The sequence below is a fragment of the Triticum aestivum genome, chromosome 6B, assembly GCF_018294505.1.
Source record: "Triticum aestivum cultivar Chinese Spring chromosome 6B, IWGSC CS RefSeq v2.1, whole genome shotgun sequence".
Lineage (NCBI taxonomy): Eukaryota > Viridiplantae > Streptophyta > Magnoliopsida > Poales > Poaceae > Triticum > Triticum aestivum.
In genome coordinates, this window is record NC_057810.1 from 67,581,558 (window position 1) to 67,592,713 (window position 11,156).

Genomic DNA, 11,156 nt, shown 5'->3' on the forward strand with positions numbered 1-11,156 from the left:
GCGATGTAGAGGCCCCGCGCCTAAATATTTGGTGTATTTGCAAGCACCACCAACAACTATAAGGGCTCTATTTAGGCGCCCTGGGGGCCGAACGGCTGAAGATGCCCTTATAGTTGTTGATGGTGCTTGCAAATACACCAAATATTTCAGGTAAGTGCCACCTATGCAACGACTTTAACCTTTTGAATTAAATATGCCATTAAATTTGAAAAAGGTAACAGTATGTAGTACACATGATAGCAACATATAAGATATGAAAAGAAAGTGTGCTGGTTTCTTATTGTTCCTTGCACACAATAACCAGAGACAAATATGCTATTCTTCAAACCAACTCAACAAAAACCAGAAAGCGCAAAGGCATAGTCAAGAGCTCACTGATCAAACTATCTAATTTAAAAATTATTCAATAAAGCCGATGTGCTTTTAACTGCATATAAAACTCTAAATTAAATGACAGAAATAGCACTAGAAACTACTGTATAGTTATTTTAACAAAAGAAAATAGATAGCTAAATCTCTCCCTAATAATAAAGCATGGATTGGGTCTCCGGGTTCACCGTCACAATACGCTTTCTTCTCATGTCATAATACGCTTTTACAATTTGTATGGAAAAAATTGTAATATACACGAGGTGGTACTAATGAAATCAAGTCGTGTGCGTCGAACGATCGCACCGGCTCCCTTCCCTGCTGGGCTTGCCTGGACCCGTTTTTCTACTTGCAACGAATCAGCGGCTGGACTATCAAAAAATAAAACTATCAGAGACTCAAATTCGAAAACGATTGGTTTTTCCTTCATACTACGGTGTTTTGACTGTGACCCAGTCGAGCTCCACATCCCTCGCCGCTTCCTCAACTTATCTCAACTGCCAGCGCGCCGGAGGATGAGCAGAAGACGGAGTCGTTGCGGGCCGGCGAGCAGGTACTTATCTCAACTTCCAGCGCGCCGCCACCACCTGCCGCTCCGCTGCGTGCCGCCACCACCGCCTCGCGCGCCGCCCTGGTCGCCGCCGCCGGCCTTGCATCGCCTCAACGCCCGACCCCCGAGTCTCGCAGGCCCGCCACACACCTACTCTCTTCCAACAATTCCGTGCATCCCGGCTCGATTACTTCAGGGAGGAGGAGGATGACGACGAGGCAGAGCTGCTAGACACGGTCACACGGCCGCCTGTCCCGGGAAGATCTGCAGCAACGGTGGCCTCTGGTGCACGCGGATGTCTGTGGAGGCGGAAATTTAATTCGACCTCACCTCGGGCTGCCGGCCTCCCCAAGTTCCTGCTGCCGGCGCCCTCCCGAAGCTCCTGCTGGCCTCCTCCCTGAGCCCCAAGCACGAACAAGGTACTGTGCTGCACACCTGAAAGTCACCCAGCTACTCCTTGTAAAGCCAAATCCCCTTTTGAAATTGAGCAGTTGACCAAATTAACTAGGAAACCCTTGACGGCAAGTTACTTCGGGACTGATAGAATCACCACAAATTGAGATGAGGCATTCAAGCGGGCTGGACACACTGACACTCGAGCAGTAGGATCCCTTGAACTGAAGAAATGAATAGGAAGATACATGCAATTTAAGGTAGGCGCACACTAACGTCTCAGTATCAGCACCATAATTTGTGTGTGTGTGTATGAATTTTTTAGTTTGTCTCATGATTGATGCATTCACCTTAGTACAGTATATCTTCTGTTTCATGTGTTTTCTGTGTAAAAGTTGGGTCCCGATGACCAATAAGCAAAGAACAACCTTCTCCAACTGACAGTGTTATTCTCCTAAACAATTTGCCATTTTGGTATTTGCATGGGGAATAAAGAAGAACATTCATCATTAGTACTTGAAGAGACTTGCCTGGTTGGGGCAGAACAGGATCTGCTATAGTGCATGTTACTTGACTGCTCACTGTACGACTTCAATAAAATCAAGGTCTTTTCCTGATGCAAGAAAATGTTTTCTTGCTGCAATGGTAAGCTATTCTGAATCCATCTTATAATGTGGCTGCTCATGTTTGGTGCAGACGTAGCGCATGGCAGGGAGATAAAGTGTTGAGAAAAAGGACGACGATGTAAAGGGCAGATGATAGGGGATTACTCAATAAGTATGCGGAGCTGCTATAAAGTTTCCTCCTTTCTGTATAGTTATTTCACTATCCACCTAAATGTCATCCCATGTATATGTAGGAAACTAATTTTGTGTTGCTAAATTTTTTGTATATATTTAATATTATTCAGTGTTAAACTAATAATGATCGAAACAATGCTAGACTTACATGTTGATTCATCATTTGTAGACTTTTGGTTACAACGGATAGATATGAGCAGTTTAGCACTATTCTTGCTTATATATCAAAAAATATTATGATCAGCAGGCTAAATCTACCACACGGGTCGTTAGCTCCGTTACCGTAACATTGCACCATCCTAACACGCGAGGAAAATAATTTCACAAGATTCTCATATTAAGTATCTATTCAAAGAGGTATGTAACAATGTGCGGGAAGGAGAAATTCACTCGGTAACAACACCGATTCTACGGCTTGCATGCTGAGAGTTGAGACCTGGTGAGCTTACTCGTACTATTGTGTGATGTGTTAACTTACTTTTGTAGTTTCTATATGCCAACATATATCATGCTGTTTTATGGTTAGTAGTATTTCAACATAATTTTTCTATTCATGCATTGAAGCAAAACTGCAGTTAGTTGCTACAGAGCTAGGAGATCTTGGTGTATAATAAAATATATTAGTATGGAGGGGTTCCTTTGTCACCTGATTTGATAAGGTATATAGTACGGAAGTTTTTTTATTTCATAATCATATTCTTGATGTACTGTTTAACCTATTTTCTTTTCAGAGATTTGCCCTTCAAATTTTCTTGTGATAGCTAATTGCCTTTCTGTAAAACTCTTTGTGCGGATTAGTTGATATGATCAATGGTCAAACTGTTTGAGTTTCAAAATCATTTTAACATTTCAAATTTGGGGGTTGTATATATACAACCGGATATCATGTGTATCATGCATAGCGATCTACTTTGTTCTGTCTGTTAGCATTAATTAATGTCTACTTCTTGATTATATTTGATATACTTCAGATAGTGAGCATGATTGTGGGGATGGTGTGTATGAGGATTTTTTTCCCTTCTCCCATTGGAACACACAGGTATATTTGGGTTTATAATATGGGTTGTTGCCCCAGTTGCTTTTGCTTGGCGATAATGGCAATGTAGTTATCACCATGTTTGCACCGTTCTTCACATGCACATCCCTAGGCTCCTTATGTTACTGTTCACCATCACTGTTGATTATTTCTCCTTCTATTCTGTTATCCAATAGGTATTCTCTTACTACATATAAATTTGGAGGACAAAGCATTTATTCTGTTGATATATTAAACCCCAAATTGCTGACATTTATTCTGTTGATATATTAAACCCCAAATTGCTGACATGTAACGTCTTCTATCTGAATTTGTTTCATAAAATTAATCATTGGTTTAGTTTGATAGATTAAACCCAAATTAGTTTATGGACTGAACTAGAAATAACACAATCACATATTAGTTTTCTTTTTAAATTTCATAGTAGAGATTTAGCCGTCGATGACCCACTACACGTGGATGCCACATCCTTTCTTCCTCACCTATCGCGCGAATTTTCAATGCCGGTCCACTGCGATCAGGGTGCTGGAGGCTCTTGGGCTTGCAGCTCGCATGCTTGGAGGTAAGTTTTGTAGCCTTCCGTTGTAACGCACGGGCATTTGTGCTAGTTATCCTGAATTGTATACTTGTTAAAAAAACATCATAGCTAACAGATCCTTTTTTAGCTTCCATTTTTCTGTGCTCGGCCGTGTCAGGCGGAAACAAATATTCCCTCCGTCCCAAAATGAGTGTCTCCCAAAATAAGTGTCTCAACTTTAATATAATTTTGTACTAAAATTAGTACAAAGTTGAGACACATATTTTGGAACGGAGGGAGTATACAGATAGGAACTTACACGGATTCCTTCTGTGACAAATTGGCAGGAAAAATACTATACCAATGCCTACAAAACCTACACTACTGCATGACAGGCTCCTCAACAAAAGGCAAATATATGAATCCTCTGTTTTACGCATACATACTATCATATTCCTAGGTTTTGCACATTTTTCCTACCGTGTGAACCAACTGAGCCTAAAGGTGGGAGCTACACAGACCCGCCCGTCAACGGTAACGTCATCACGCCTGGCATGGGGAAACTTCAGTCAAGATTGGAGGGCAGCCAAATTTGCATAAGAAAATTGAAGGACAAGGTCCTCATAATTAAAAGGATGCTACATATATATTTAACGGTGTATGGCACTGGAAAGGTAGTCCACATGCGGCTACTAAAGTAGTCCACAAACAGTAGCAGCTGGTGGTCGTGTGCCCGGCCCACTGCCCACAGACGTTTCCCTGGTTTTTCCTTTCAGACTATCATATAGCAAAGTTAGCAACAACTGGTACAATTAAGTGGAGGCTCAGAATAAAATAACTTGGAAAGCTAGCGCAATGATGGCAGTAGTGCATGAATGCCTTCACTAACAGGCAGGAAGATTCATGCCACCTACTCCCTCGGTCCCATAATATAAGAACGTTTTTGACATTAGTGTAGTGTCAAAAACGTTCTTATATTTTGGGACAGAAGGAGTACTTTAATTCAGACATGACTCGGATGAGATGCATATACCCATGTGATTTAATCTAAAGGTAATTTAGATCTGTATTTTTTTTCTCTATATAATATATGGCACGAGGTCGCGCTCCTGAGCTCACAACACCCCAGCGCTAGCTAGACAGACAGAGCCATGTTTCTTGCAAGTAATGGCACACCCCAGCAGTAGCTTCTTCTCATCATCCTCCTCTACGCCGGCTGCTTCCTCCTCTCCTTGCCGCTCGATGCTCCTGGACATGTCGCTGCCGCAGTGTCGCCACCCATCTCCTTCAGCTTCGACTTCACCAACTCATCCTCGTACGACTGATTTACTTTGTAGAGAAGCGCGGTGTAATCTCCAGATAGCCCATGGATTTTGTAGAGAAGCGCGGTGTAATCTCCAGATAGGCGTTGCCCCATCCTAGGTTGGACTGATTTACTTTTGCTGTAAAACAATATTTATTTTTAGGCTTGTTGAACATGTTGGCTATGTGCATCGCGCTATGCAGAGGCCGGGCATTCTTCGATGCGGTTGTATCACCTCGATATATCAATTGAATGAAATGTTCTTTATCGAAAAATAAGCGAGGGGGCAGGGGGTACCTTAGCCAAATGCCAGGTGTATGTGTATATCTCCTCTGAGATGCGATCACATATATATATTATTTATTGATCATGCTAATACACAAAGGAAAACAGTAGGTAAATATACTTATAAAGCATGTCTGAGTAGTATGTGCATATGGCAGCTAAGATACTTGAAGCAAAATAGTAGTAACAGAAACTATTTACAGGGCCATGCACAACATGATTATGGATAGCATGAAGATAAAAGTAGGGCTGTGTTACGTGGAAAACATGAGCACTATCCATAGGGCGATACTTTGAGTATTTAGCTTAGAAGCATAATCAGATATTTGGATCACATGATGAAATTATTCCCAAGAATCAGATGATTTTTTTAATGGCATTGTCTTGCTAAGGTTACTTAAACAACTACGAAATGGGCATCAAACCCAATGGAAGCCAAGATATAATGATGTGAAGCTTTTCAGAACTTAACACTGAACACCTAAGGTAGATATCAAATCTATGAATGCAAAGGAAATACGAAAAGCAATTTCAGTACTGGAAGTTTTGGAAATACCAAATAATGCATTCCTTGGAGAGTTGACACACACACATAGCCATTTATTGTTGTACATCAAACCTAATGGAAGCCAAGATATATTGTCCAGGGTTTAGATTCTGGCAGTTCATATATTTCAGCCTAGGCTTCATACCTCACCAAATATCTATGTTACAGATATGAGCAGTCTTAAGCCAATCAAAGACATTATCCTTTCAGCACTCTTGCTGAGCTTAGGGTTGCAAAATCCAAATCATTTCACACTTGATATATGTAAGCATTCCATAGAGCTCAGATTCGCCACCTGCTGGGTCAGGCACAGCTGAACATAAGAAACAATTAAATTTTCATGACAGACTAATAAGAACCGCAAACAATTAGAATTTTGAAAGAGCTCGCAAAAGAGTTCACGACAATAGGCATCTATATCATGGATGCAGAATTTAATAAGAACCGCAAACAATTAGAATTTAAAAAGAGTTCACTGCTCAGGCTATTAATGAATAAAACTAATGTGCGTAACTCTAAACTAAATGGCATAAACGGTACTAAGAACTACAGTATGACTATTTTAACACAACAAAATGGATAGGTAAAAATTATCTTGATTTGCACATCTATACTTGTTCAAAAGCAGCATAGCTCACTGGGGCAGATCCATTTATTGCTTCTATATTTCTGTTGTCAGTTGTGTCAACTGCAAATAAATATATAGCTAGGAAGTTTCACAGGTTCCTTCTCCAGCAAGAGGCAGAAAAACACTTCGCCGATGACAAATAAACCTACATTGCATGATAGGCTCACAAACAAAATGAGCCTATCCTACATTGCATAAGGTCAAATATAGTTGAAAACCACCTGAAGCAGATTATGTTACTTCAAAATCAGAGTGTCTTTCATTGGCGGCTGATGCTTGACAAACCTACACTGCAGGATAGGCTCACCAACAAAGTAGCCCAATATTTATAGTTGAAAACCAGCTGAAGCAGATTATTTTACTTGAAAAGTACAGAGAATAGCTCACTGATACTCTCAATTCACGTGCTGGAAATGGCCTGATCTCGCACTCTCTTAGCTCCAATACATCTTTCATGTGTTTTAACAGGGGAAAACTTTGACTCATTGATTTCAAAAGAACGATATCTCATGATTTCGAACAGTAGACCAGATACCCATCTTGCATCATTAAACACAATCAAAACGAAGAATTGCATCAGTAGACACATCAATTTGCCACTTATGCTAGGATGGACAACAAGCCTAAGGTAGGTGTTAGTTTGTACAAAGACTTACAGCTTAGCTGAAAGCAACAATTTGGTCTGAAATTTGTAACTTGATGAAATTCATTTTGTGAACTGACAGTTTTTCTGTAGATATGATGAGATTAATTCAAGACTAGTAGATAGATATTATAAGAATAAATGAATGCCAACTCCACTCATTTATTTCTGAAGATTAAGGGCAGATATAAATGATAAAAATCAGTTGTTAATCATACTTTAGAGCCAAATAGGTTACTTGTTCAATATTTAAACTTTCCCAGAAAAGGTATGGTAAACTACAGGATTTAGGAATCAATCTTTGAAGAATACAGGGAAAGAAATCAGAAGACAGACAATAAAAACAGACCCGGTAGAAATATATCTTCTAGAAGCATAATCTAAATATTATACACTGAACAATTTTGGCAAAAAAGATGACGAACTGAAAAAGGAACATGCTAGACAAAATTCGGCATGAAAGCATATCACAACAATGCAGGACAGTTCTTTTGCTTTCTGGTTTTCAGGCTCCTGGTTTCAACAGAAAATTGGTCCCACCCACACATGACACATCCATTTCTGTAATCTTAAACAGAAGAGGGGACCATAAACATATTCCTGACTTTTTATCTTGAGAAATTGCAGGCAATGCTTTCTTCTCTACCAAATGGCATCAACTCGTGGGGCTTAAGGAATCAACAAATATCCAGTTAGGCAAAGAGCAACGAAACATAATTTACCAGATTACCACGCAGAGTGAAAACTTTGTAGCGCCATATGCTGCTACCAATTCTCACAGCCCATTCTTGGTTCATATAAATCTGAAATTAGTCAGCATTTCCCCTCTGCAAGCGGCATCATAGTCTTCAGTGAGGTATGGTGCAGCTTCCTTGTGAGTGTATATGAACTTCTCCATGAATATCTTCTCGGTCAGCTTGAAAATTACAATAGTCTCAGTCGCGATCTAGCAATCCATTTGCCTTGAGAAACTTTATAACGCGGTACCGGGGCCTGACTCGGCCCTCCAGGATAAGGCAAAGCATCACCGGCCGTTGAGCAAGGTACGCCGGTTCCATCCCCATCTCAGAGATAAGAAACTCCGACTTGCTCTGCAGTGTCTGATTGGATTTGGTCAGCATCAGTGGGGCCTTACAAAGAGCAATGCCCACCTCAGCATCCGACCACCTGAACGTGTTCCTTAAGTACTCCACTTTGGCGGCGAGCTTCTCCTCACTAAGGGATTCAACAGCCTTCAAACGCGTGCCTGAACATCCCCGATCCCTCGGGCCGGGACGGGCTTCGGGCCGGGCCTAGCCAAGCCCGACGTAGAAAACCTAGGCCTAGGCCCAGCCTGGCTTGGGCGTTGGGTCTAGAAAATCAGGCTCAAGCCTGGCCCACATGTGTAAAAGCCCGCCGGGCCTCGGGACGGGCCCCCTCGATAAATCGCAAAATTGGCGGGCCCGGGCCCGGGCCGAGTGCAGCGTCGGGCCAGGCCGTTCGGGCCGGGCTGCCCATGGCCAGGTGTAGTTGGGAGCAATTAATTGAGGGAGGCTCCTGTTCGGTGGGCCCACGACGCGAACTCGTGTTGTGCCGCTGTAACAGACAAAGTGTTCTGCTAACCACTACAGTTTGTAACCTCAAGTGACCCGGAAGAATGCGAAAGGTTTAGAAACCATTGTATCCACGTTACTTATTAGATTTTTGAATTATTTGTAAACAATTTTTTTATGAAAAAGAGTTCATAAAATTTCAAAAAAAGTTTACGAATTTGTAAAAACAGTTCCTTGTTTTAAAAAAAGTTCATCAAATTTTAAAAAAGGTTCATCGGTTTTAAAAAAGTTCATCAAATTTGAAAAGAGTACATTCGTTTTTTCTACAAATTTAATCAAATTTGCAAAAACTTCATCGAATTTGATAAAAGTTTAGAAATTTTGAAAAAGTTCATCAAATATGAAAAAAGTTTATCGAATTTGAAAAAGTTCATCGAACTTCAAAAAAAATTCATCAGTTTAGCAAAAATTCATCGAACTTGAAAAATGGTTCATCGGTTTTAAAATAAATTCGTTCAATTTAGCAAAAGAAAAAAACAAATCAAAGAAAAAAAGTAAAAGAGATATGAATGAAAGATTTTTTTTTGGAATTGTATGAAGGAAAGAGTAAAGATATAATTGTGCACCTAAGTTGAGGCCTGTGGTTAGCGCAATGAAGAACGACCGGGAGGTTGCAAGTTCGAATACCATCGGACACCCCTGCGTTTTTGTGTTTTCTATACAAACGGAAAGAAAGGGGAAATGGGCCGAGCCCAAGTAGGCGCCGGTTCGCGAACTGGCGCCGAAGCGCCAAATAGGTTTCACCATTAATTCAAGGTTAATTCAGAAATCCCTATTTGACGCATTCCGCGTCAAAATGTCACCATATCACACAAAAGATCGAGACTCGACATTGCACCGGCCCATTTAAGCGTTCCCGATTTTGGAAACCCTAGAGGTTCCCATCCGGTTTTTTATGGTTTTGGGAAACTTCTAGAAGGTTCCTGAACCGGACTTTTCCTGTTACCTTTCTCTTCCCTTTTTCTTCTTTTTCCCTGCTTCCCTTTTTTCTTTTCTCTTCTTTTTTCCTTTTCCTTTTTATTTTCTATACATTTTCCGTTTTTTGTTTCTTTATTTCTTTCCTTTTTCCTTTTCTATTTTAGCTTCATTTTTATTTTTCTTTCTCAAATAAAGTTTCTTTTTGAAAAAATATTCAGAAACTTAAAAAATCTTCACATTTTAGAAAAACAAATCATTTGTCCAGAAAAAAATTTGTTTTTAAATTTTGTTCATAAATTCCAAAAAACACTAAGAATTACAAATTTTGTTTGCTTCATCTCAGAAAATGTCCGAAAATTCAAAATTTTCACCTTTTCAGATTTTGTTCACAAACCAAAAAAAATTTGCTTTCCTGTTTTAATATTCTTTTACAAATTCAGAAAATTTTCATGTTTCAAAATTTGTTCACAAATTAAAAAAAATTAGGGAATATAAAAAATTGTTAACATGTCAAAAATGTTCTTGTTTTCAAGTTTTATTCAAAAATTCAGAAAACATTCATGTTTCAAAATTTGTTCACAAATTAACAATGTTCGCATTTTGTAATTTTCTTCACAAATTAAAAATAGTTCATGAATTTTAAAAATGTTCCTGGTTTCCAAATTTGTTCACAAATTCATTAAATCACCGTGTTTCAAAATTTGTTCACAAATTCAAATAATGTTTCAACTTTTAAATTTTGTTCACAACTACAAAAAAAATTGGAATTACAAAAAAAATGTTCATATTTTCCCAATTTTGTTCAAAATTCAAAAATGCTGAAGAAATATAAAAATAAGATCTACGAAATAATAGAAGCTAGAATATACCTTGGCATGCACACACAAATTTGCAAGCTATACTAAGCTGATAAGTGTTAATAAGTTGTACAACATATACAACACTTAAGACAAGTAAAAGCAATTTGATGAGTCATGGCCTATCAAAGCAAGCCACATTACTAGTCTAATCCATCTTAACAGGTCACACATGATTACAATCTTGTTTGTGTGCAAGTCAAGCTTATCTAGTTTACACGTAACAACTTGTAGAACAACAAAATTGATGTTTGCTAATAACTTCTAGAACACTACAACACTTGACATGTAAAAGGAATTTGATGAGTCATGGCCTACTAAAGCAAGTTACATTACTAGTCTTATCTATCTTAACAGGCCACATAAGATTACGAACTAAGTTCTATGCCAGCCATGCTTATCTAGTTTATGCATAACAATTTGCAGAAAATTACAAACTTAGTTTCAGAAAAATAGGCAATCTAGATTAGTGTTTGAGCTGTAAAGTGAATAAGATGAGTCATGCATGTTATCACACCTTTTTGGTGGTGGAATGACAGTGCAACAAAAAGGAACTTTAATGACTAGTCCAAGAATAAACTTGTAAGTAGTGCCACCAAACACAACATACCAAGTTATGATTTTGGGAAGCATCCAAGCACTTTCCACACAAGAAAATGCCAATTGTGAAAGAGATTATGCCATGGCAGCTATAAATAGGCCCCTAGCATGATGATTA

The 11,156-nt window shown here is 39.2% G+C and overlaps 1 long non-coding RNA gene across 1 annotated transcript; it reads left to right on the forward strand.

Annotated features, from left to right (window-relative positions):
- The first annotated feature begins 1,317 nt into the window (after positions 1 to 1,317).
- LOC123133509 (uncharacterized) lies at positions 1,318 to 2,033 on the forward strand. The gene is made up of 2 exons (XR_006465278.1): positions 1,318 to 1,572; positions 1,808 to 2,033. It is a non-coding gene; the product is annotated as an uncharacterized lncRNA (long non-coding RNA).
- Positions 2,034 to 11,156: the final 9,123 nt, after the last annotated feature.